Below are 25,634 nucleotides of genomic sequence, written 5' to 3' on the forward strand. Positions count from 1 at the left end.
TGAAGATCATAAAGATATTATAAACACTCTTATAAAAAACCCTCAATTCGTTTTTTATTTAGATTTCAATACGAAATATGGCCAATATAAATCCACGTTAGATATGGGTGTCACATTTTCAAAATTTAAATGTTTTGTCTTTGATCTCTCTTTGTTGAAATTTGAATCAAAAAATTACAATGATATAAATTACCCCGTTCAATTTATTTGGAGTTGACTGTAATAAAACAGAAATCTTCAAGTCGCCACTTCAGTTTGGGAACCAATGAAATTTAAAAACAAAATAAACACCGGTTTTTCGATACAACACAACATGGACACAAACCATTAAAATGTTTTCGTTGTTTCTCTTTCTATTTATTGTTTTTGCTGTTGCGGGTTTTGTTGTTAAGATATTACAAAGACAGTGTTTGGAGCTCAGCTGTTTTCATGGTGGTACTAAGTGACTAGCTGGCTGCTTGAATACCTTATGCCTGGACGTAGTGGGTATGTTTTGAAGCTCTGAGCACATATGAGCCCCAAACAAAGATTCAGTTATTAACGGACTTTCAGCGCTTGCGGACGGCAGTAGCGGGTACAAATCAGTGTGTCTACTCTCTTCTCTCCCCCAACCAAACGATTTATACCAAGCGGTAAATAAATACAAGAAGTGTCTTAAGAGTTTAACAAAATAACAAAAACAACAACAGCAACAACATATAAGTAATAATGAAAGAAACTTGAACAAAGCAGACGAACTATGAAAAAAAGAGAAACCAACAACAAAACATAAAGATCGCATAACAATTTCAAAAAAAAAGTGATAAAGTGAAGACGTGCTAAATTTTTGTTGTTGTAGTTTGTAAATATTTTTTATTGAAAAGTGATGAAAAAATCCCATTAAAATAAAATATTTACGATTAAATACCAAAAAATAAACGTAATTTAAAAAGAAAAAAGTTTCGACTTCATATCAGCCAAGATTTGTTTCTTAAAAAAAAAAATAAGAAAACAAATTGTAATTGCCAACAGCAGCAATGCAAAGTGATTTACTCACAGCTTCGTTCAAGCGTTTCAAGGGCTTTTAATGCCAATTGCCTTTAAAGAAAATCACAACAAAACAAATGTTCGAAAGAAATCAAAAATTAAATTCATTAAAAAAATAAAATCGTCATTTATCTTTCTTTTCTATTGAGCAAATGTTATAATGACGTGGTATGCTCTGTTTGATGTGCACGTATAATTTCTATAATTTAGTTTGCTATGAGTGTATGTGTGGCGAGTATTTTTCGACTAAAAAGTTTTTGAGTGCCGAAAATAAGTGTGTGTTGTGTCCGGGTATGATCATCACCGGTGCGGTGCTTCAATTGTAAGAAAAGAAGTAATTTCACCTAAAATAAAATTAACGTACGTACATATGTTAACAGCAGTAACAGCAACAACAAAACGACATACCAGCAATGCCTACAAACTTCAAGCAATCCGTTGTCGTATTCTTCAATCGAAAAGTGAATGTCCAAATATACATACTTTTGTATTTTTGACAGTGTTGCCAGAAGTTGAAAAGCAAAAAAAAAAAAAAAAGAAATAATTTGAAGCGAAAAATAAATTTTTTTATAAAAATTTTATACATATATTTGAATTATTTCACAAATTTATGAGGAAAAAATTGTCAAAATGTTAAAAAATTTTAGATTCTTGCAGGTTCTGGAACAGAGCAATGTTTGATTTTTATATCGAAATATAAATATTAATCTTTCACCCACTTCGGTATGCTAGATTTTAATCGACGTTTGTTTTTCATAACAACGATTTTTGATACTGCACATTTTGAAATGTCTCCATACTCTTCACCACGAGGTGTATTAAAGTAACGTGGAAAGTACTAAGCCTTTCCATCACATCAAGGCTTCTTCCTGGTAGAGTTGTAATATGCTAACTGAAGAATATCAGAGGGAAGGTTTTGTAGAATATGTTAGACAAAGTTTAATCCGAATGAGACATCGACGTTTTCTTTTGAATGGGTATTCAAAACCCGAAATAAAAAGTTACGTTGATTCCATTTGGACGATGTGTGTACAATAGGGTGAACCCAAAAACAATTTTTTTGTTTTTGGATTTCCAACCCACTAATTTTTTTCCATTTCATTCAAAAACATATATAAAATTTTATCGCGATTGGTTAAAGTTAACCAGTGCCAACCTACCGATATTTGTTTCCATAGTAATTTGTATGGGGCCAAAGGCGCATTTTCACCAAAATTCCCTAAATGCCACAAACATTTCTACAAAAATGTTTGAAAATCGGAATGCATTTTTATATAGCTCTTATATGCAAATTTTGGCGACTTTGGGTATTTCGGGCCCTATATAGCTATATCAAAATCCGATCCGCTTTTCAACATTTTTTGTATAATAATGAACTGGAAAAGTTTTTTCGTCATAATTGTGGCATTTAGAGAATTTTGGTGAAAATGCGCCTTTGACCCCATACAAATTACTATGGAAACAAAGATCGCTACGTTGGCACGGGTTAACTTTAACCGATCGTCACAAAATTTCATATACATATATGTTCGTTTGGGTCAACCTACAGTGCCTGGAATCATTATTTTGACATGTTTAAAAAAATGATGTGTTTGGGGTTTTTACCAGATTAGTCTTCTACAAAAACATAAGAAAAATATTCTAGCTAATCCTTTGCTAGAGTACTAAAAATCAGTAATAAATTTTATCAAATTCAAATATACGCTTGCACTTTTGTAATGGAAATAAAATTTCACTGAGTGGGATATGGGCTAGCCAATGCAATCACTGCATCTCTACGTTTATCTATACTGATGTCGTTATATAGCTGATACAGCTCGTGGTTCATACGATGTCGATATTCACCGTCAACGCAGATTGGTCCGTAGATCTTTCGAAGAATTTTTCTCTCAAACACGCCAAACACTGCCTTATCTGCTTGCGCAAGTACCAAGGTTTCGGAACCATACATCAGCACGGTTAGTATCAGTGTTTTGTAAAACGTTATTTTTGTTTGACGAGTTGTGGCTTGGTTTTTAAAGTCCTTACTTAAGCCAAAGTAGCATCTGTTGGCCAATACAATTCTTCTTCTTATTTCACAACTGACGTCGTTTGTTGTGTAAAATTATAGGAACCAACTTCAACAGTTGGTCCGAGCTCAATAGACGTATTGCGCGTCGACACCATCAACTTGGTCTTTTCGCTGTTTACGGCCAGACCCACTTTAGCAGATTCTCCTTCGACCTTCATAAGGGTATTGGTTACTTCTTTTACTAATCGTCCCATGATTGTCTATTAGGGTTATGACTTTTTTACAACCTCATATCCCTGTATCATAGCGTGATGAGTTTTGCCATAAGATTACATAAAATCTTAATTATAAGGTAATTCGCAGAAAAAACCTCACGCACAAAATGATTTTAAAATTTGAATTTATCAAAATTATGGACAATTTTTTGAAGTCACTGAAAACAGATATATAATTGAAAATAAACTTTAGAGCCACATGAGATAATTAAAATGACATAAAATTTATTTCTCACTATTTTTCTTCAATTCTGAGAATCGTAAAAATGTCGTAAACGCTTTTATTCAAAAATATAATTTTTTAACAAAAAAACAAAAAATTTAAAATTTTTTCAAAGTGACTTTTTTCGCGACTTTTTTAATATTTGAGTGAAATAAACGTTATTATAATTATTAGTAGGCTTATATTTATTGATTCGTGCAATAAAAAATCATTTTCTGAAAAAAAAAAAATTTTTTCATTTCATATATTTTTTCAAAAAATTATTTTTTTAAAATCGATTTGTGCGTGAACTTTTTTTATATCTCAATGGAATAAACGATAGCATAGTGATTAATAGGCAAAAGTTCATTCATCCCTGCTACAGGAAATCATTTTTGAGGAAAAATGTCAAAAAGTCATAACCCTATTGTCTATATCATGTGGCTATTGGTTTATATTGTGCGACTTCTTTTGACGTTTGCCTCTCGTATAACCTTTTCTAGCAGGATGTTGAAAAGATCGCACCAAAGGTTGTCTCCTTGCCTGAAACCTCTTTTGGTACAACACTCTTCGGAGAGGTTCTTTCCTATTTTAACTGAAGATCTTGTGTCAGTTAGAGTCATTTTACAAAGCCGAATGAGCTTTGCGGGGGTACCAAATTCAGACATGACTTGGAATACCTTTGAACTTAGCGGGCTGTCGAAGGCTGCTTTATAATGTACAAAAAGGTGGTAGGTGTCGATCTGCATCTCTTGGGACTTCTCCAGGATTTGCCGTAGGGTAAATATCTGGTCGATGGTGGACTTGCCAGGTCTAAAGCCGCATCGGTAAGGTCCAATTATTTCGTTGACACTATCTTGTAGGCGATAGGGAGATACCTTATGCCCCTATAGTTGGAACATAAAGTCTTATCTCCTTTCTTATGGACGGGACACCGTATGCTCAGGTTCCAATAGTCGGTTACGCGTTCTTCCTGCCAGATGGTGCTAACTAGCTGATACACCTTATCAGCGTGTCGCCTCCGGTTTTAAACAGCTCGGCTTTTTAATCGACAAGAAGATGGTAGGTGTCGATCTGCATCTCTTGGATCTTCTCCAGGATTTGCCGCAAGGTAAATATCTGGTCATTTGTTGATTTGCCAATTCAAAAGTCGCATTGGTATGATCCAATTGTTTCGTTGACCACAGGCTTTGGTCGTTCGCACAATATACCTCACACTATGTTATAAGAATTAGGGAGAAGACTTATGCCCCTGTAGTTATAGCCCACATTATTATCTTCTTATGCACAGGACACAGGATGTTCAGGTTCCAATCACGGGTACGCGTTCTCCCTGACAGATGGTGCTAATTAACTGATGCATACACCTTCTCAGCATGTTGCCTCCGGGTTTGTACATCTCGACTGGTAGACCATTGCCCCATGCTGTCTTATTATTCTTTAGCTGGTTCATTGCTGTCTTAACCTCATTCTTGCCGGGAGGTATACATTCAATACCATCTGCTAGGATGGGATTTGTGGTATCTTCGTCGTCTTCGCTAGTATTGGATACCAACAGTTTGGAAAATGATCTTTCCATATCTTGAGCTCACTATTTGTATCAGTCACCAAATTACCTTGCTGGTATCTACAGAAGGAAGTACCTGTACCATAGCTATCAGTTTGATATTTCACTCTGTGGTAGAATTTTCGGACTTCATTCTGGCTCCTGTATACCTCGTTTCTTAACCTCTTTTTTCTCCGGAAAAGACGTTTCTATGCTCTCCTTTTCTCCTCATGCCTTAATACTGATTGTGGCGAAGCCGCATTTTTCTCCTCGGTAGCAGCTGACACTCCTAGTCATATCATCGGTTCCTTGGTCAAGTTCTCTTGTATCTAAGTATGGATTTTGTGGCCGTTTGCATGGAGTGGGCTATATTTTGCCATTGTGCTGATATGTTATCGGGACGAGGAGTACTTTGATTGAGGAATTGGGCCAGTTGAGTGGAATATGCTGTGGTTATCGGTTGTGATTGCAGCTTACCGGTGTCCAACTTCCATGTTGTGTCTATTCGTACTTTTGTGCTACGTTTAATCGGGTACGTACATTTGATGCAACAAGGTGGTGGTCCCAGACAATGTTTGCTACTCGGAATGATCATACATCCAAAACTACCGATGAATGTCTTCCAACTATCACAACATGATCAATTTGATTTCTTGTTTTTTGGTATGGGGACAACTAGGGGAGCCCTTATGAATATCGAGATGCTTAAATCCATTCGGAGTTGGAGTCTAGCAAATTTTGCTGGAGTCCGAGTCGTGAAAAAAAGCTCGATTTGTTAAATCAAAAATTCTTTAAATAAAAAATCCTTTTAATCTCTATGTTATTTATAAAATGCATATCGGAAACATTTTTGGGTCAATAGATTGTTTGTAATACACTTTGGAATGATGGTTTCATATCCCACATATTCTTGGGGAAGATCTTCTAGAAGATTTACTAATCATCTCATAGAAGGCTCACTGGCCTTCTCCTCTTGTTTTCTATTAGAAGTCATTAATGTCTTCTGTGAAAGGACCTGTTGGACTTCTAAGAAAGACCTTTATGTATTTTAAGAGAAAAGTAAGAGTCTTCTTTATGATGATCTTTCTGCATTTTTTTTTGAAGACACCTTGCCCGATTCGTATGCTATGAAGAAATTTTGGTATTTTGCAGAACTTTTGAAAAACGATGAAGTCTGTCCTTTATAACAGAAGAGCATGTGATCATCTGCAAGAAACCCTACTTGACCTTTTGTCTCTCTATGAAAGGACCTACTCTTATGCTACAGAATTTCTCTGTTTTTATTCGATGAGAAGAGATCAAATGCATTTTCGATTAAATGTAATGCTCATATCAGGCGTGTGGGGTAAATTTGTCAATATATGAATTGGTAGACACTTTACGCCATAAGATACTAACTTTGTCATTCCGAAATATTAGTCGAAAATCCTATAAAGTAAAAAATGTCTGTCTATCTATCCATCTGTCTGTTGGTACAGAAGTTTACATTGCTCTTAAGATGTTTGATATTAAAAATGGGGACTGATTTGTCCGTATTTTGAAGGATTTTACCACATTATCGAACCGAAATGCCTTTCATGTGTTGTGTAATCATCCTCTAACGAAAACCTGTATGGTATAGGTTTACCATTAAATATAGAATAATATAACGGTAGCGCCCGATTTGTTGTATTTTACTATATTAATCTTTAAGAACCGTTCCTTGAATGTTCAGATATTCTCGAAATTTACTTATTGAGACCTTAGGAACGTTTTTGTAGTTACTTGTTTTATGATTTTTTTATTTAGCTATTTTGACCTTTAAGAACCGTTTCTACAGACCGGAACCCCAGAAAAATTATAAAAGAATTTTGACCTCGGCAATTTTGACCGTGAAGATAAAGAGCCTCCAAGAGTAAATCAAAATTCTTAACGGTTTGGGCAAAATGTTGACATCTAGGCCTCAAGTCTTTTGGGGTCCATAACCGCGAATGTCTTCTTCTTGGATTTTCAATTATGTTGCGGTGTTAGAATGTGGTTAATTTTCAATAATTCAAAAAATTACAATTACGGAAATTTGGTATTTTGGGTATCATTAGGTACATTTTCGGAAATTTATGCGTATTGTAGCAAGTCTTTTATTCACTGGGTGAAGCTGGAGCCCAAATGCTTTAAACTGCGACTAACTGCAAATCCGCAACCAAACTTAGCTATAATACAGTGCATCACCTTTAAATGTTGCTGAGACGCCTTTCCCAATCCATTGTATTTCCTGTGTGGCAGTAATTTCGGCCTCGTACTTTTCAAATATATCTACCAAAGCGTAAACTGCACCTTCTTTATAAAGAGTGCGAACATTCCAGGCGAAGACTCGCAGATCATGGTCCTTAAAACGTTTGCAGGAGTCACCAACTTTGTTAACGTTCTTAGGGGTGAACGTGCGGCACATGTTAGCTCACTACCATTAACGGGGGTTAAAGGCAGCTCCCCAGGTGACATCACGGGGAAGTCAGTGTCCACTTAAGATGAAAGAAGAACCAAGATAGGTCCTGGGCTTTGTCATGTTAAAGCAGGTCTGGGCTGTTGCTTGGTATCTTTCATCCCATAGATCACAATTAACCACTATTTGTTGTAGCCAATGGCTAACTACAAAGCCAGTACCTATCAGTACCGAATTTATGTTTTGATTCAAGGGAGCTATAATACAGTGAATAACTTGTAGGTTTGGTCACAAAAGATTTTCCCTGGCTAACGTACAAACATATTTTATGAATGTATTTAACTTTTCTGACTCCAACAATCCGATGAAAACACCATTGTCATAAGATGGTAACACTGTATCGCTTCTAGTTCTCTGTACAAGTTACCGAGTGGTACGCATGCGTGTTTTCTAAACAACAATATAAATACACCAACAAGAGAATAGCTCTCTAACTATGTCTCTGTGCCCTCCTGTGAAATGTTTGCTGCCATGGTGCTTTATAATTGTGCAAAAAAAATGAAATTAACCCGAAATTGTATAATTTCTCTTTATAACGAAGTTGAAAGAAAGAAACCATGAAATATTATCTTAAAATCATCATGATCACAAACTCAGCTGTATAGAAATAACAATTAAGAAAAATAAAATCAGAAACATAGATGTGAAATAAAGCGCAAATTCCCAAAGCAAAACGAAAGAAAAAATACGTGAAAAAAATTAAAACAAAAACAAAACACAACAAAGAAACACAAGAAGTGGGTGTTAACTAAAGAAATAAATGCTTAATGAAGATAAAATGTTCACTTTAGTCAACAACAACACCAGATACAGTAGAAAAAATTGCAACTTCAAACAAAATGTACGGTTACCATTATGATAAGCAAACACTTTCAACTTCAAACCTTCAACGGCAAATATCATTAATTCGAATTGGAAACGGTGATATTCAATAGTGTTCGTTTATTTTTTGGTATAAATTAAAAATTGAATATGCACAAACGTTGGTCATAATGGTTTCTTATTTGTAGCATGCACATACCACATACTATTCATCAGTGGGTATATATTTCTGACCTAAGGGGAATATTCATATCTTGAAGTAAATTAAAATTAGTATAATTGAAAGTTGTTTTTGTCTGATTTTTCTTCAAGTGTTTTGTTAATTGTAGAATATCAGAAAAGTGCCTTTGGCCGAAAGAACAATTTAAAAAAGTTTGTCAGAAACTCAACTCTAGAAAAATGTTATTCTTAAAAACAGTAAGAAAAACAAAAGTACCCGCGTACACTTTAAAGACCACGATATACGTAACTTTACCTACAATGTACGCACATTGATAGAATTGACGCAAAAGGACTGATTTGAAGAATGAACTGATTACGTGTTATTTAATAAATTGCCAAGAGGCACTAACTAATTGTTTGGGTGATGATAAACCGGAAAAATTCTTGTCCAAAATATTGCTACCCAAATTTAATGGTGTGGGGTAACAATATGGACTGATATTCCTTTCGAACCAAATTCCGTAGCGCAAACGTCGAACAAATCCTCATAAAGGTTAACCCGTCAAAATGCTCTAATGCAAATGCAGTTTTATTCAAAAATATGTATTTTCAACTTCATTTCTTCGCGTCCATTGTCGAACCGAGTTATCCATTGAGGATTTTAAGTTTATCAACAGCTTTTGTCTGCAACCTTTCTTTTTTCCATCGGACTTTGTCGGATTTTTTCGCCCCATGATGCTGTTTAGGTATTATTTTCGTTCCTGTCCTCTGTATTTATCCTAACGACATCTAATTATAAATGTGAAAAAATTGTAGGGTCGAATTCTCACTCTTATTATATCTCTTTAGTTTTTCATGGCTGATAGACCGTTGAACCTCACCTTTTAAGGCAATTTGTAAATATATCGTTTTTCTTAATAGCACTGTGATACAAAAGTTGACAAAATTTTTTTGCAGGGGTTCTGATGCATAAATTCGGTATTGTGGGAGTCCACGGAAGACGAAAATACCTATGATTTCTTTGGGTCACTTCGTTTTTTGATTTTATAACGGTAAACATAGTGAAAAACGGGGTTTCTTGGATTTTCAACTAAAAACGGACATAACTTGTGTTTTACACAACTGACTTTTACGGCTTATTTTATATTTAAAAGGTGAAAATCATACATTTCGAACAAGCCATAATTTTTAATAATCGGGTAAGAAATGGTTATGTTATAATGATTTAAGTGTGACAAAAACGCATTAAAAAACAGGAAAATGCTTTTCCTCGTGCTCTAGGCTGCGTAGAAGACACCAAACTGCACAATTATTTACTTTTATTCTAAAGGAAATTTAGTAAGCTTTACAATATGGGGAAAATAAATGAAATCGGTTGAAAAATGCGTGAGTTATGGCATCTTTAGTGTTTTAACTTTTTGATTTTTCCTTTATAAAAGATTGGGTACCTTGTGCGTAATTGTTAACTAGACAAATTCAAACTACAATCGTACGCACCAAGGTACCAACTTTTATAAAGGAAAAATCAAAAGGTTAAAACACAAAAAATGTTATAACGCATGTATTTTTCAACCGATTTCATTGTTTTTCCACATTTTGTAAAGCTTACAAAATTTCCTTTTTGATAAAAGTAAATAATTGCGCAGTTTGGTGACTTCTACGCAGCCTAAAGCACGAGGAATCCCATTTTCCTGTTTTTTAAAGCGTTTTTGTCACACTTAAATCATTATAACTTAACCATTTGTTACCCGATTATTAAAAAATATTACTTGTTTGAAAGGCATGATTTTCACATTTTAAATAAAAAATAAGCCGTAAAAGTCCGTTGTGGAAAACATAAGTTATGTCTGTTTTAAGTTGGAAATCCAAGAAACCCCGTTTTTCACTACATTTACCGTTATAAAATAAAAAAACGAAGTGTCCCAAAGAAATCAAAGGTATTTTCGTCTTCTAGGGACTCCCACAATACCGAATTTATGCATCGGAACCCCTGCAAATTTTCACTGTAGCACAGTGTAGGGGAGATATTTCACAAAATTTCATGAAAATCGGTTCGTTAGTTTTCGAGATAAAACATACTTAAAAAGTGGCCATGGTCGGGACTTCGGGCCGAATGTAAGAACATTTGATCGCAACCACCGTTGTCTAGAAAATTAATTTGCAAGCCGATGCATTCATAAGTTTAACAAATATGGCGATTATCAAACAAATATGTATATAGCATTGGGCGTGGGAAGGTAGTACTTAAAATATAAATTACAACGGCAAACCCTGACACGGTGCTCTTGAATCAAATTTAAATGGAAGCTGCTTACACCTGCGGATTCTGAAACTACAATGTTCATAAATGAGAAAAATTAAAAAACAAAAAAAAAAAAAAAAAATCGCCGGAGCGCCTTTTAAATAAATCGCGATTCAAGTAGACATTTTTAGGGGTTGTTTAGATTTTCACAATTTTGCTTAGAAACCGCAAGTCCTATCAAAATGAAACGGAACAAAATGTTGTAGCTATGAAAATTCTCTATAAGATTGACCTTTACGGTATTTTCGTAGGCTTTACCATTTTTGATATATTGAAGTTCATAGATGAGAAAAATCCAAAAACAAGAAAAATCACATTTTTAGGTGTTTTTTTAGGTTTTCACGATTTTGCTTTTAAACCGCAAATCCAATCGAAATGGAGCTAAAGAAAATGTTGTAGCTGTGAAAATTCTCTACAGGATTGACGTTTATGATTTGTTTTCAGGCTGTACCATTTTTGAGATAAAGAAGCTCAGTTTACATTTTTAGGTTTTTTTGTTAGGGTTTCGCGATTTTGCTTGAATACGGCAAGTCTTATCGGCATGGGACCTGAGAAAATCTTATAGCTGTGAAAATTCTCTACAAGACTGGCTTATGTAATTTTTCCTAGGTTGTAACATTTTTTTAGAAATATAAGTTTGGGAAATTGCACTCATGACATTGTTTTATAAGGAGACGATACAGAATTGAATTGAATTTGAATTTCAACTTCTATATCTCAAAAGTTGTAAAACCTACGAAAATATTTTTAGGTCAATCTTGTAGAGAATTTTGATAGCTACATCATTTTTTTTATTCCCATTTTGATAGGACTTGCGGCTTCCAAGCAAAATCGCAAAAACCTAAACAACCCCTAAAAATGTCAACTTGAATCGCGATTTATTTAAAACGCGCTCCGGCGATTTTTAGTTTCAGAATCCTCAAAAACTTCCCAAATGTAAGCACTTCCATTTAAATTTGATTCAAGAGCACCGTGCTCAGCATTTTCTGCAAATTTCGTGGAAGTCGGTTCAGTAGTTTTGGAGATATACCATATTTAAAAAAGATTCTAGATTAATTCGTAAATTTCCAAACCGATATATTTGCAAATTTTGCAAATATAGCGTTTTTGTAAATATGGGTAAGGGAGATGCCCCGTCCCCTTTAAAATTCAACAAAACATGTAGCCTATTTGTCCGTTGTTCATACCCTGAAAATTTCAGCAAAATCGGTTTTGTAGATATAACATATTTGAAAAAGTGGGTGTAGTCAACCACCATTGTCTCGCAAATTAATTTTCAAATTAGTTATTATTACAAATATAGCGTTTTTAAAATATGGCACAGAAGATGTACTCCGCTTCCTCCGAAATTCAACAAAATATGCAGCCTATTTTCACAGGAGGCCATTCCTGTATATTCCCTGAAAATTTCAGGAAAATCGGTAGATTTGTAGATATAACATATTTAAAAAAGTGGTCGTAATAGTGGGCGTGATCAATAAAAACCTAAGTTAGGCTAGTTAAAAAAATATTCAAATCGACATTTGATTTTTATTTAGAAAGATATAGCGTTTTTTAATATGGTTTACGGGAGATACCCGCCCCCTTCGAAATTCAACAAAATATGCATCATTTTTTCTCCGGCGACCATCTCTGTACATTCAAGTGGCCTCAGCCGTTCTCAAGTGATGCAATTACCAACGAACGGTATTTGATTTTTATCTATAAAGATTTGTAAGTTTGCTTTTCTACTTAATCTGACTCTGGGTCTATCTCCAGTCCTAGAAATGTGGATACAAAGCTAGTTAGTTGAATAGGTTTGGCAGGGCAGTTGAAAAGTGGCAGTGTGCCGCATACTGGGCAGACGTTTTGCACGGTGTCATCGATTCTTGCTCTATAGGAATTTAAACGGCTGAACCATCCAGAGCGTAGTTGAGCCAAAACTACTTTGGTTAAACGTGGCAGCTGACGCTCCCCAGATGCGATAGATTCTTATGTATCTGTATGAACGTTATTTACACCTTCTTGATGGTTTGTTGATCCAGCGGTTCTCTCGTGTAACTTTTCTCTTTCTAGATCAATAAGATCCCTCCTGACATGCCTGGGTGGGAGAGTCCTATCCACGTTATGATGATTGGGATGGATCAGACGTTCACACCCGAGGAAGTACTGCAACGAAAGCATGCGATTATGTTGCTGTAATGAAAGAATCTTTGTTGCTGTTCTCAGGGCGGCATTCTGACAGTTTTGAATATTTTTCACAGACCTAGCTATCGCGTTATATGTGGCCAACAAGGTTTCTTTATCTGCACCCCAAGTGCTGCCGTCTAGGGATTGGAGGACCTTGTTTCTAAATCTCATGCGCATGCGCGGACGACGGGAACATGCTGTCGAATGTGACCCCCTGAATATTGAGGTAGTTTGTGCTAGGAATTCTGCTACCATCGACCATTACACTCAACTCTGTTCTCGCATCTGCCGTCCATAAGGTGAACAGAGTGGCCGTAGATTTAGTGGCCGACATTTGCATATTCCTCGCATGGAAGAAGGCTGATCTTACCAGTAAAATAGGAGTTCAGCCTTTCAGAAATGTCATCTAGGAAGGCACCTGACGCCAAGATCGTACAATCATCCGCATACGTTACGATCTAAATGTTGTCTGGAGGGGGTGCAATACAGGAAAGGTAGAGGTTTAACAGTTTCGTAGATATCACTCCACCTTGAGGAACTCTCTGCTTCACTCTACGGGACTTGGACTTCTTGTTCCTGAATACCACATATGAGTGGCGTCCACACATATAATTGATTCCACAACGTTTAAAACTTGGCCGGAGGGTTGTCTATAATATCCTCAAATATCTTGGAGTGCTTGACAGTTTCAAAGGCTTTTGATAGGTTGAGTGCCACCGATACAGTCTTATCGCACTGCTTGTTCTTGTTGAGTCCTCGACTAATATGTGTGTAGATGGCGAGCAGAGCTGTTGTCGTGCTGTGCTGCTTACGGAACCTATGCTGATGATCGACAACTGAATAGCTATTTCCAACGCTGGGTAGGATTATAGCCTCAAGGTTCTTCACTACTGGCGATATATGCGAAATCGATGAGCATTTGTCATCCTTGTCTGGCTTCAGTAGCGGGACCACCATGACCATTTTCCAGACTTCGGGAACGGTGTGGGTGGCTAGCGACAGGATGACAACTAAGATATCAGAATCCCGGCTCATCCAGCTGGTTCAGCATTACCCTGGAGATTCCATTAGGGCCAAACGCATTGGATGATTTAGCGTTCCCGAAGACATTCGCAATACCATCCATTATAAATTGTGGTGGTTCATACTCCCGTGGTGCTCGACTAAAAATAAAAAATACCTTGCGCATCCTTGTCTGACTTAAGTAGCGGGACAACCATGTCCATTTTCCAGACTTCGGGAATGGTGTGGGTGACTAGCGACAGGATGACAATTAAGATATCCGACTCCCGGCTCATTCAGCTGGTTCAGCATTACCCTGGAGATTCCATTAGGCCCGAACGCATTGGATGATTTAGCGTTCCCCATGAGATTCGCAATACCATCCATTGTAAATTGTGGTGGTTCATACTCCGCAGCAAGAGATCGCCATGTCACTCCCGTGGTGCTCGAATAAAAATTAAAACATAACTTGTGCACCTCTTTGGATCTGTCAGCGTAACGTCGCCAAACGTGACTATGATTCTATCTTCCTTCTTTCTAGGATTCGAGAGTAACTTAACAGTTGCCCACAATTCATTTTTTCTGGCTCCAATCTTGCAACTCTTCCGCTTATGCTTACCGACCAACCTGTTAACATCCAGTGTCAGCTCCCTGACTCTCGGATCACTGGGGTTGGCACGACGAAGCTCATCACGCTCATTTGGTAAACCCGTCGCCTCTGCTTTGATATTTAGTTTCACTTTGGGTATTCGAGCGAGCGGCTGCAACAGTTATGATGTCTAGAGATGTCCTTTCAGCTACCCGAACATCAGAAGTATTGGTCAACTCTCTGAAATTTGGCCATTTAGCTTTCTCGTTGTTGATAAAAGTGGGCGATAACAGGTGATGAAGTCGGTCGGTGAGAAATATATCTTTGTTCAGCTAGTCCTTGTGTTCGGTAGGGGCTTATGCTAAATAATTTAATTTTTACCCTAACTGTCGGTAGTCTTTAATCCACCTGTCTACAAATTCAAAACCAAACTCATGCCTTGTTTCAGGGCAGCCATAATACAGTGTGCCATTTTCGTTCCATTGCACTTCCTATTAAGAGAACATCGGCCTGTACGTCAACTTCCACTTCTCTATAAAGACTCAGTCTAAGTTCGCAGAGTGTCTATATTAGGAAAGGTTTCTTCCTCTGTTCTTTGGTTATTTGATAGTATTTATATACCTTTCACCATAATATGGAACTTTGTCATTACGCTTGTAACACATCGAAATATTCGTCGGAGAGCCATTACTATTTGTCGGACTCTGTCTGTTGAAATCAAGATACAGCTCGCAATATTTAAGATAGAGGTTTATAATTTAGTACGGAAGTTTCTATTACTCCTAGGGTGTTTGGCATTGAAAATGGGCTATACCGGTACACGTTTTGAAATACCCCCCTTAGAAAGGTACCTCCCGATTTTCGGTCTTTTGAAAGTTTTAGCCACATTATCTTATTAAAACGGCTGAAATTTGGTGTTTAGTCTTCTTTGGGGCTAAACAATTTTCTGCCAGAACCTTTTTAGTACTGTTCTAGGTGTTAATAGAACGGTACCTCCCATTTGAAGTATTTTGGTATTTAGTATTCTTTAAGGTTACAAAACTTTCCCCCAGAAAGTAGTCAATTTTGGTCCACGTTTTGATATAGCACCCATATAACGGTACCTCCCGACTTTGAACGCTTTAGCCACATTGTCTTACCGAAATGGCTGAAATTTGGTATTTTGCTTTCTTTGGGCAAAATAGATGATCCACGTTTCATAGATCAGTACCTCCCGATTTTTGGTATGTTTAAGGTTCTAGCGACATTATATTACCGAAACAGCTCAAAATTGGTATTAAGTCTTCGTTTGGAGCAATAAACTTTCCCCAAGAAATTTATTGCGTGAACTAAAGGAAAATAATTATTCCATTTTGCTTCAAAACAACTTGCGGTGGAGAGTATAAAAAGTTCAGCCCAGCCGAACTTAACACTTTTTACTTTTGTGATGAGTTTAAACTGTCACATACATGAACGTGGTATTGGACCTAATAGGGGCGCAAAAGACTAGATCCAGGAGTAATAGGCACTCGGATATTTACTCCGACACTCTCCCCCCAAAAAGACCCGGTGCTCTTTATTGAATTCACAGCTATTCAATATACATATCTACTGGGTGTTCCAATATCCACAATCAATGGACACGTCTGTAGCACTCAGCTATGCTTCGTCGAAGACCGACTGATACAGTCTAATATGATATGATAATTAATTCATAAAAATTTGTCAGTGGTTCCACCGTAATATAAAGAATATGATTTTGAACAAAACCACACACATTATTGGTTTCCGTAAATTTGTTTGTAGCCAAAAAAAAAAACATGCACAAAATCAAATACTTCTTTTGTTTATGGTAGCTTAAATTTCGAACGGATATTGAATACCAATTAACATATTTGATAGTAATTTTGCAATAGAAATAAAAATAACATTGCTGTTAATGTTCAATGTTAAAAAAGTTAAAAATGTAAAAACATAATTTTTTATACTTTTCATTTTTCCATTCCTGATGGTGGTTTGCGAAGATTTTTATCTTGGGCTTTGAGACCCAGATTGCAGAATGGCACACATTTGAAAACAAAAACCATCACCATTGTAATTACCAGTTGTGTAATAGTTTTAAACGTTTTTGTTGGATTTCTTTTTAATCTTTTGTTTGTCGGCATGTTCATCTTTTTGTCTCACATACATACATTCATACTTACATATTAAATATTTCTTTTGTTTTTTCGTCCAAAGAAACAACAAACAAAATTAAATGTGCAGTTATAGGGGTAAAATGTGTGAATTAATAGCGGGACTGTTTATGTTTTATCATTTTTGTTTGTTTTAGATGATTCGTTCCTTCATTTCACTGCACTAAATATGATTTTGTGGAAGCTAAATGTTCAAAAAGTGTTTGAAAAATGATCATTACCAAAACGGACATAATACAGTACACAAGTCTAAGAGGTAGTTTACACTATCTATAAATGTCATATGACACGAAATAAAAACATTCCATATCTACCCACGCAGGCAATGTGGAGACGTAATTTTATTACATTTTTGCTGGTGTGGACGCGCAAAGTAAATGGCGTAAGGAAAATCCCCAATATAGCACATATTAGCGACTATATAATGATGGAAAATGTCATGTCATATGACATTTACATATAGTGTAAACTACCCCTAAGCAAGTATAAGCATGTGGTCAACGCAATAATCGGTAGTAGGGGTAGAAGATGCCAAGCAACGGTCCCGATTGGTTTTAACATGGCAACGCCCAGGAGTTATCTTGGCACAAAGCTGATTTTATCGCCTTACAGGAAGTGCGACAGAATCGGACAGGCATAAATATTACAAAAGATTACGCACTGTATTATAACTGTTACAGCTATTGTAAGTCGAAGGCCAAAAAATCTCATCTTCGAGGGTTTTTCGGTTGGTAAGAGTCTATAAAGCAAAGTTTTTTAACATCAGTCTCATCTGTGCTAATGCCCCGACCGAAAAGAAAGATAAACAGACCGCTGCCCTGGTCATAATGCTAAAATTGGGAGGTAAAATATCTTTGGTCCAACGATCAGAAAGTTCAGCATACATGACGTAACATCCGAATGGGCTGATCGATTTTGCAGCGGTAAAAAACATGGTAGTGAGCAGCACCAGGTTCCAACACCTCGACATACACAAGAACAGGTAGATAATCCCAGATTGGAAAACGAGAAACCAAATTAATCATATTGTGATAGACGGAAGACGCTCTTCCAGTGTGTTAGAGGTCCCATTGATTCCAGGAGCGAAAGTAGATTCGGACTATTTCCTAGCAGCATCGCAGGTAATGTCGGGGCAAATGTGCGATACAAACACAGGACGGAAGCTGGATGTCGAGGTGCTAGAAACACAACAGATAGCACAAGCCTACTCCGCTCAACTGACCAACATGCAGGAAGACGGAACTTCTTGCCCCGATAATGTGACAAAGAATAGTCGTATCTTCAAACTGCCGCACAATCTATACAAAAACCACCACCTAAAAATCTATGGAACGATATGGAGTGTATGGAGTAAGGCTACAGAAGATAAGAACGCGGCATACAGAGCAACCCTGCATTCAGTAGCAACACGAAGCTCCCAAGAAAAATATCAAAAGAGTAAGAAAAGCATGAGCGTGAGAAACTCGAGATGTTCAGGAGTCAGAATGAAGTCCGAAAATTTTACCACAGTATAAAACACAGGACTGAAGGATATAGTGAAGGCACATTCTCCTGCAAAGAATCTGGTAACTGATACAAATAGCGTAATGAGGATGTGGAAGGATGATTTCATGAAGCACCTAGTATCGAATATGAGCGGCGATGAAGATTCCCGAGAACCAATAGCAAACGTTGAATGTCTACCACCTTACCAAATCGGGGTCATGACAGCAATTAATCGGCTGGAAAACATGACAGCAATTAATCGGCTGGAAAACAACAAAGCAGTATGAGGTGTTCAAGACCGGTGACGAAATACTCATAAGGAGTATGCATTAGTTAATTAGCGAAATTTGGCAGGAAGAAAGCATACCCAACGATTGGAACATCAGCTTACTATGTCCCGTACACAAGATGGGAGACCAGCCTGTTTGTGTCAATTACGCATACAAAGTGCTGTCGAACATCTAAAACCTATGGGCAATAAAATAATCGGGTCATACCAAGGCGGTTTTAGACCTGGTAATTCAAGAATTCAATGGCGCAAACAAGTGGATGATGATATGAAAAGGCGTGGTATTCCAGAGTGCGAAGCAACAAATAGAGAGGAATGGAGATCTTGTCTTAGTTGGGCCTTTGGAACAAATGTTCTGTAATGGGCCAGCTAAGTAAGTAAGTAATAAGTTTTGGTGGAAATATTTTGTGACCACTAGGAACCCTAAGTACCAAATTTCAGCTAATTTGCTACGAAATTGTGGCATAAATCCTCAAAATACCGAAAATCGGAAGGTACCGTTATATGGGGCTATACCAAAACATTAGCCGATATTGTTCATATTTGTCACATTATTACCCACAGGTACAAGCTGAGTTTGTGCAAAATTTCAGTGACGTATCTCAATTCGTTTGCAAGTTATTAATTTCGCCCCGCTAGATCAGTGCTTTCGACCTCCGACGCGTCGGTCAGAAAATGTAGCGAAGTTGACCTTCGTGCAAACAAAAAAGTCATCTCTGCAAAATTTTAGTGTCCGTACTTAATTTGTCTGGATGATAAAGTGTTTTCACAGAAGAACGGATATGCATAGATCGCCTCAGAATTTCACCCTGATATACTTTATATATACATATATAATATAATTGTTCCACAAACATCCCATACGGGACAAAGACGACTTCTCTCATATCAATGAGTGCATCCCAATTCATATTAGCTCAATTATATGAGACCAACTGGTTATCGCCGAGTCCGGACGGCGTGTCTTAAGACACCACTTGTAGAGAAGTTTTACATGGCTGAAATACTCATGAAATGTCGCCAACATTGCTGAGGGGTATTTTGCCACCGTTGAATATTTTGATGTTGACTGGACGGCGAATCGACTCCACGACCTTCAGCGTGTGCAAGACGGGTTTGCGTTACAAAGAGAAAAACGAACTTAATATGATATAAAAAGCTAAATGTAGTAAAATATTTATCATAGCCTGAAGAATATTGGGTTTGGTGATTTCTGACATTTGATTTAGCGATTTAGGTAGAATAAAATCTGACAATCCTGGTAGATGGGATTACAATGAATGACGTCACAATGTAGAAAGTTTTTTTTGACAAAACAATTATAAGAGAGCCCAAACAAAAACGATAACAAAATAAACATGGTAAATAGTGACTGGAATTCTATGCATTAGTTGTTGTTGTAAAATTGTTTTAAATGAAGTACTTGCTTTATAAAAATTTAGGTTTCAATTCATATTTTTAAGTTAAAGGAAATTCATCTGATAGTACGTTTACATATAACCGGATTTAATAAACCCACTGGGTTTCAAATGTCAATCCCATGGCGTATACATCAAATAAATCATCATAAAGGAGGTTAACCCGGCAAAAAGCTATAATGTTAACATGCTATAAATTAACTAAATTAGCTTTGGTAACAATATGTTTGCTGACTCTGATTTGGATAATACGTTTATTTTGAGATTCTTTCTATGGTTTTTCATCATTCTGTCATACTTTGGTTCCTGTAGTTTTTGAACTACTAATAGTCAGGCTTAATCCCATAGTCGTTGTTTTAATATTTTATTAAACAACTTTAATTTATTAGTGGGAAAAATTAGCGATGTTTACCAAAGGGTAAGGCAGGGAAGACTATAGTTTCAGATCTCGCCACAGATCTTAATCAGTTCCTTGTTTTCACAAGAAACTTTTTATACCCAAGTGTCAATTGCTCCCTCAAATAGATACGTGTCCAAAGAAACACTCTGATCGAGAATTTCTTTGGCACTACCTAAACTCGAGCAACTTTACTTGCAAACAAAACCAATTCTTTCCCACTGCTATGCGGCCGTTGAGTCTCAACGAAAAACGCATAACTAATTTGTTGGTTTTGCTTAATACAACAATAAACCAACACTTTCACGACGGTGCACACTGGTCGAAACCACTGATCTAGCGGCGCAAAAGTCAAAAAATCGAACTATAAAATTGCGAAATATTTTCCATTGTATCGATTACAGACACTTCGCAGACAAAGATTTTGTTTTTTAATTTTTGTTGTTGTAAATATTCACTCAGTTATTCACTATCAAATGCAAGAGTTTTTGTTGCATCAGATTTTAAAAAATTGTTGCAAAAAATAACTTCACATATTTGTTTAAATGTTAAATGCATTCGTAATGAAACTGGACAAGATTTATATTCAATTAATAGCAGAGGGTGAGATTAAAATTATAAAAATTAGTTTGGGGTCTGGAGGTACTTAGTTATATAGCAATAAATTTTCAAAAAATTCAATTTTTTGTGTGCATCTTGTAAACTTAGCCGAACTTAGGTTCGATTATTTTTTGGGGAAAGAAATTGGACTCTCTGAATACGGAATAACCACATTTGGGCTGCAAATATTTGCAAATCTTTTGATGACTGCACTTTAAAAAAAAGGGAGTTTGCATGAAATTCATAAAAATTTAGCTGTGCATTTGTATGGGAGCTAAATCAAAATATGGACCTATCTTGAGAAATGTTTGCAAGGAGGATTTCTACCCCCTGAGACACTATAATTCCATATTATAGCTAAATATGTTATTAAATATGGGATAACAAGTAAAAATTAAACGAATCGGGGGGTACCATAAAAGGGGCTACATCGAAACATAAATCTGTGTTGAAAATGTTTTGTAAGAAGATTTTATACGCAGTGAGAACACGGAATGCAAAATTACAGCCAAGTTGGTTTAATAATGTGGTCATGATATTCAAAATACCTTAAATTGGGAGGTACGGTTACATGGGGGCTATATCAAAACGTGCACCTATGTCCATAATTTTTTGTGAAATTATTTTTTGACCACTAGGAACCCTAAGTACCAAATTACAGGTAATTTGCTACGAAATTGTGGCTTAAATCCTCAAAATACCGAAAATCTTAAGGTACCGTTATATGGGGGCTATACCAAAACATCAGCCGATATTGTTCATATTTGGTCCATTATTACCCACAGGTACAAGCTGAGTTTGTGCCAAATTTCAGTGACGTATCTCAATACGTTTGCAAGTTATTAATTTCGCGCCGCTAGATCAGTGCTTTCGACCACCGTGCGGTGCCCGGTCTCACAATTAGGAGGGTTGGCGTTTTTTCTTTGGGATGACGGCTTCTATTTTGCTTTTCAAAATAGTCAGGCTTGGTCTTTGTTTTAATATTTTATTAAAACAATTTTAATTTATTAGTGGGAAAATTGGCTATGTTTACCAAGGGGTAAGGCAGGGAAGACTATAGTTTCTGATCTCGCCACAGAACTAGTGTTGGGCAATTTCGTTCATTGAGCGGATCGATCTTTTTCATTCCGTTCACCAAAAAGATCCGGGTCGTTTACTTCGTTCGTTGGCTCTTTTTCGTTCAACAATACATTTGACTGTATTATTTTCTTTTGAAGTCGTTCGTTCTCTGTTGCATATGACTCCGTCGCTCTTTTCACCGAATCGTTCTTTCGAAAATGTTCGTTCACGAATGACACAACTGTTGTGTTACTTGCTTGTTTGTGTGCTAAAGGGTTGTTTACACCATCTATCAATGTCGTATGAGATGTCAAATTTTCTACCTGCGAATATTGTACACATAAGCTTTGTTCCTTTACCTGCCTGAGGTTACCATTTCATACCATTTTTAACCTGCAAAGCGTTCCTTTACTTTAACAAGCATACAATTTATATGAGACCAGTTCACCACTTTTACCATTTTTTGCCACTTTTACCATTTTTTTAAGTAAAGGAACAGACCAATAGTGTGACCACTATGAAAATTTTCATCTATCAAAATGATTTGGCAACTCATATGTAAATTTTTCATTTAGGGAGCGCTCTATTTGATACGGCATTCTCGTATGTAAACATAAATTTATAAGCTGTTTTCTGGCATTCTCAAAAAAAAAAAAAAAAAAAAATGGAAAACAAAATCTTTTAAAAAAGAAAATGGAAAGTTATGTATATTTAAGTCTTTAGAAAAGTAAATAAAGGGTGTTTATAATGTTATTTTCAGATCGATGGGTCGAAAGGAGCAGTGTTGGAAATTATTGCTTTGTGGCAAAACATGAATGCCTCTATAACCCCAAAAACAAACATGCTAGATATTCATTTTCCTTCAACCAAAATTAAAAATTTGCGCAAATTTGTAACTCAACAATAAATGTAAACAATGACAAAAACAGCTTTTTTATATTTATAGGTTATGTCATACGAAAATAAGACTTATAGGTATGAACGCACAAATTGAAAGTTGTATGGATGACGTCAATTTTGAGAAACATAGAGGATGTCGAATGGGTGAAAGAAATGACAGCTCATATGACATTGATAGATGGTGTAAACAGCCCTTAATGGGGGTGGTTTTGTTTCTGAACGTAGTGGTGGTGGTTTTGATATGAAAGAACCAGATGAACGAATGATGCAAAAGAAAGATATGACCGATATGCAGTGTGACCAGATCTAAAAAAGATTTACAGCTAAATCCACTTTAAAATTATGCTAAAAAATGCTAAAATAAATATTAAAATGCCAAAAAATAATGCTAAATTTAAAAACGATATTTTTTTAAGAAAATATACCCTCTACCATAGTATCATGTTGTACCATGCATAGTATGGAGGGTATATTATGTTTGTTTTTCCGTTTGCAACGCATTGAAATAATCACTCGCAACCCTATAAAGTATATATATTCTTGATCAGGATAAAATTCTTAGTCGAGCTATGCATGTCCGTCCGTCTGTGGAAATCACTCTAGCATCCACAAAAATTGAGAGGGGACACTGACATTTTGGAAAGATGCGTCTTTTGTTCAAAGGTGGACTATATCGGTCCATGTTTTGGTATAGCCTCCACATAACGATACCGACCGATTGTTATTTTTGGATATATGTTCAGACCGAATTAGCTATGATTTGGCATATAAGATTCCAAAAGCTTAATTCCAAAAATTATGAACATAGGGTCCACGTTTTGGAATAGTCCCCATATAAAGTTTTTCGGGTATTTTTATGTTTCAGCCACATTTTTAGACGGAAATACATACATACACACATGTATCTATAATTTAACCTTCAACAAACTTCTGTATTAAAAGTTGTTGACATATTTAGGCGTATCCTCCATATGTTCATTTTCGGTTTAAATTTAGTGTAATTTAGCATTTAGGTTTCGTAGTGATCAACAAACGTCGCTGCCAACAGTTTCGGACATAGGTCATCGTTTTGGAATAGGTAAAAAACGATACCGGCTGATTTAAGGTATTTGGATGGATTTGGCTATTGCGCCATACAATGGCACAAACTAATTCCGTTTTTCTTTTAGTTTTTATCCACATTTTCGGGTAAAATTGGATGTCATTAGGTACTTATAGTTTCCAGTAGTTAAAAACTTTCAATCAAAAATTGTGTATATAGACCCAAGTAGTGTGCATGCCTCATAGAACGGTACCGCCCGATTTCATGTAGTTATAAGTTTTTAGCTAACTGAATTTTTAGGTATTTGAGGTTTTGCTTGGTCAAAAACATTTCCACCTAAAAAACGTTGGTACTTTTGGAACGAAAAGAAAAAAACTAATTATTCCGTATTAGTTCAGAATATTTCATGGCGGCGGCTACAAAAAGTTCGGCCCATCCAAACTTAATGTTTTTCATTGTTTTATTTCAATTTGCTTTGCACACTTTCATTCCTTTAACCCCCTGTTTTTATACCCCCCACCATAGGATGGGGGGTATATTAAGTTTGTCACTCCGTTTGTAACTACTCGAAATAATCATTGTAGACCCCACAAAGTATATATATTCTTTGATCAGCGTGCAATTCTACATCGATATAGCCATGTCCGTCCGTCTGTCCGTCTGTGGAAATCACTCTAGCTTCCGAACGGATTGAAGTAGGTGGATGAAATTTTGGTTAAATCTATTATATGTTTGTAGGACTTTTGGTATTGAAAGCGGGCTATGTAGGTCCACGTTTTCGTATAGCCCCCATACAAAGTGACGCGTGACGCGTTGTCGTTTTAAGGAAATTTTAGGATATTTGTCCCATTTGACCACCGAATTGGTTGTAATTTGGTATTTTGTGTCCAGAGGCTAAAAAACATTTCTACCAAAGTTTGTTTATATAGGTCCACCTTTTGGTAGAGCCCCCATATAACGCTCCATATATAGTACGCGTCACTTTAAGATATTTTGAATGTATTAGTCCCATTTGACCACAGAATCGGTTGTAAATTTGTATTTTGTGTTTCCACAGGCTAAGAAATATTTCTACCATAAAATGTTTATATAGGTCAAGGTATTGATATAGACCCCATAGGCCGATATCTCCAGATTTTTGGTATTTTGAAGGTTTTAGCCGCATTATCGCAGCGAAATGCCTAAAATTTGATATTTGGTCTTCGTTAGGCGTATAAAACTTTCCCCCGGAAATTTGTAGGTATAGGTCCACGCCTTCATATAGCCCCCATAGGACGATGCCTCCCGATTTTCGTTATTTTGAAGGATGTGGTGGTTAGTCTTCATTTGGGGTATAAAACATTCCATATAAAATTTGTCGGTATAGGTCTACGCCTTCATATAGCCCCCATAGAACGAATTCGGAAAATTATAAATATTGGTCCATGTTTTGGAAAGAAAAAAATGTTGCCCCATATTAACTGTTTTGAAGGGAGTATTATCAGTTGAGATATATGTACTACTCCTGGAATAAAAGGAAGAGTTTAGTACTTTCATAAACGAAATAAAACAAATTGTTCCTATTCTCTTCAATATACTTCGTGGTGGAGGGTATAACAAGTTCGGCCCGGCCAACTTAGCGCTTTTCTTACTTGTTGTAACTATTTTTTTTCGTTTATCTAGGTATATGCGTAATAATTTAGGCA

At 36.3% G+C, this 25,634-nt stretch overlaps 1 protein-coding gene across 2 annotated transcripts in view; it reads left to right on the forward strand.

Moving 5' to 3' along the window:
* Positions 1 to 406: 406 nt before the first annotated feature.
* Duox (dual oxidase) overlaps positions 407 to 25,634 on the forward strand; it is an 84,575-nt gene continuing 59,347 nt past the window's right edge. The window contains exon 1 of one of the 2 annotated variants that reach the window (XM_073968053.1): positions 407 to 632. The gene's annotated coding sequence lies outside the window, so the exon portion shown is untranslated. Of the gene's footprint in view, positions 1,349 to 25,634 lie in introns of both variants that reach the window. The other variant, XM_073968054.1, reaches the window with a different exon arrangement.

This window comes from Musca autumnalis, unplaced genomic scaffold (genome assembly GCF_047663935.1).
Source record: "Musca autumnalis isolate F117 unplaced genomic scaffold, ASM4766393v1 scaffold_2, whole genome shotgun sequence".
NCBI lineage: Eukaryota > Metazoa > Arthropoda > Insecta > Diptera > Muscidae > Musca > Musca autumnalis.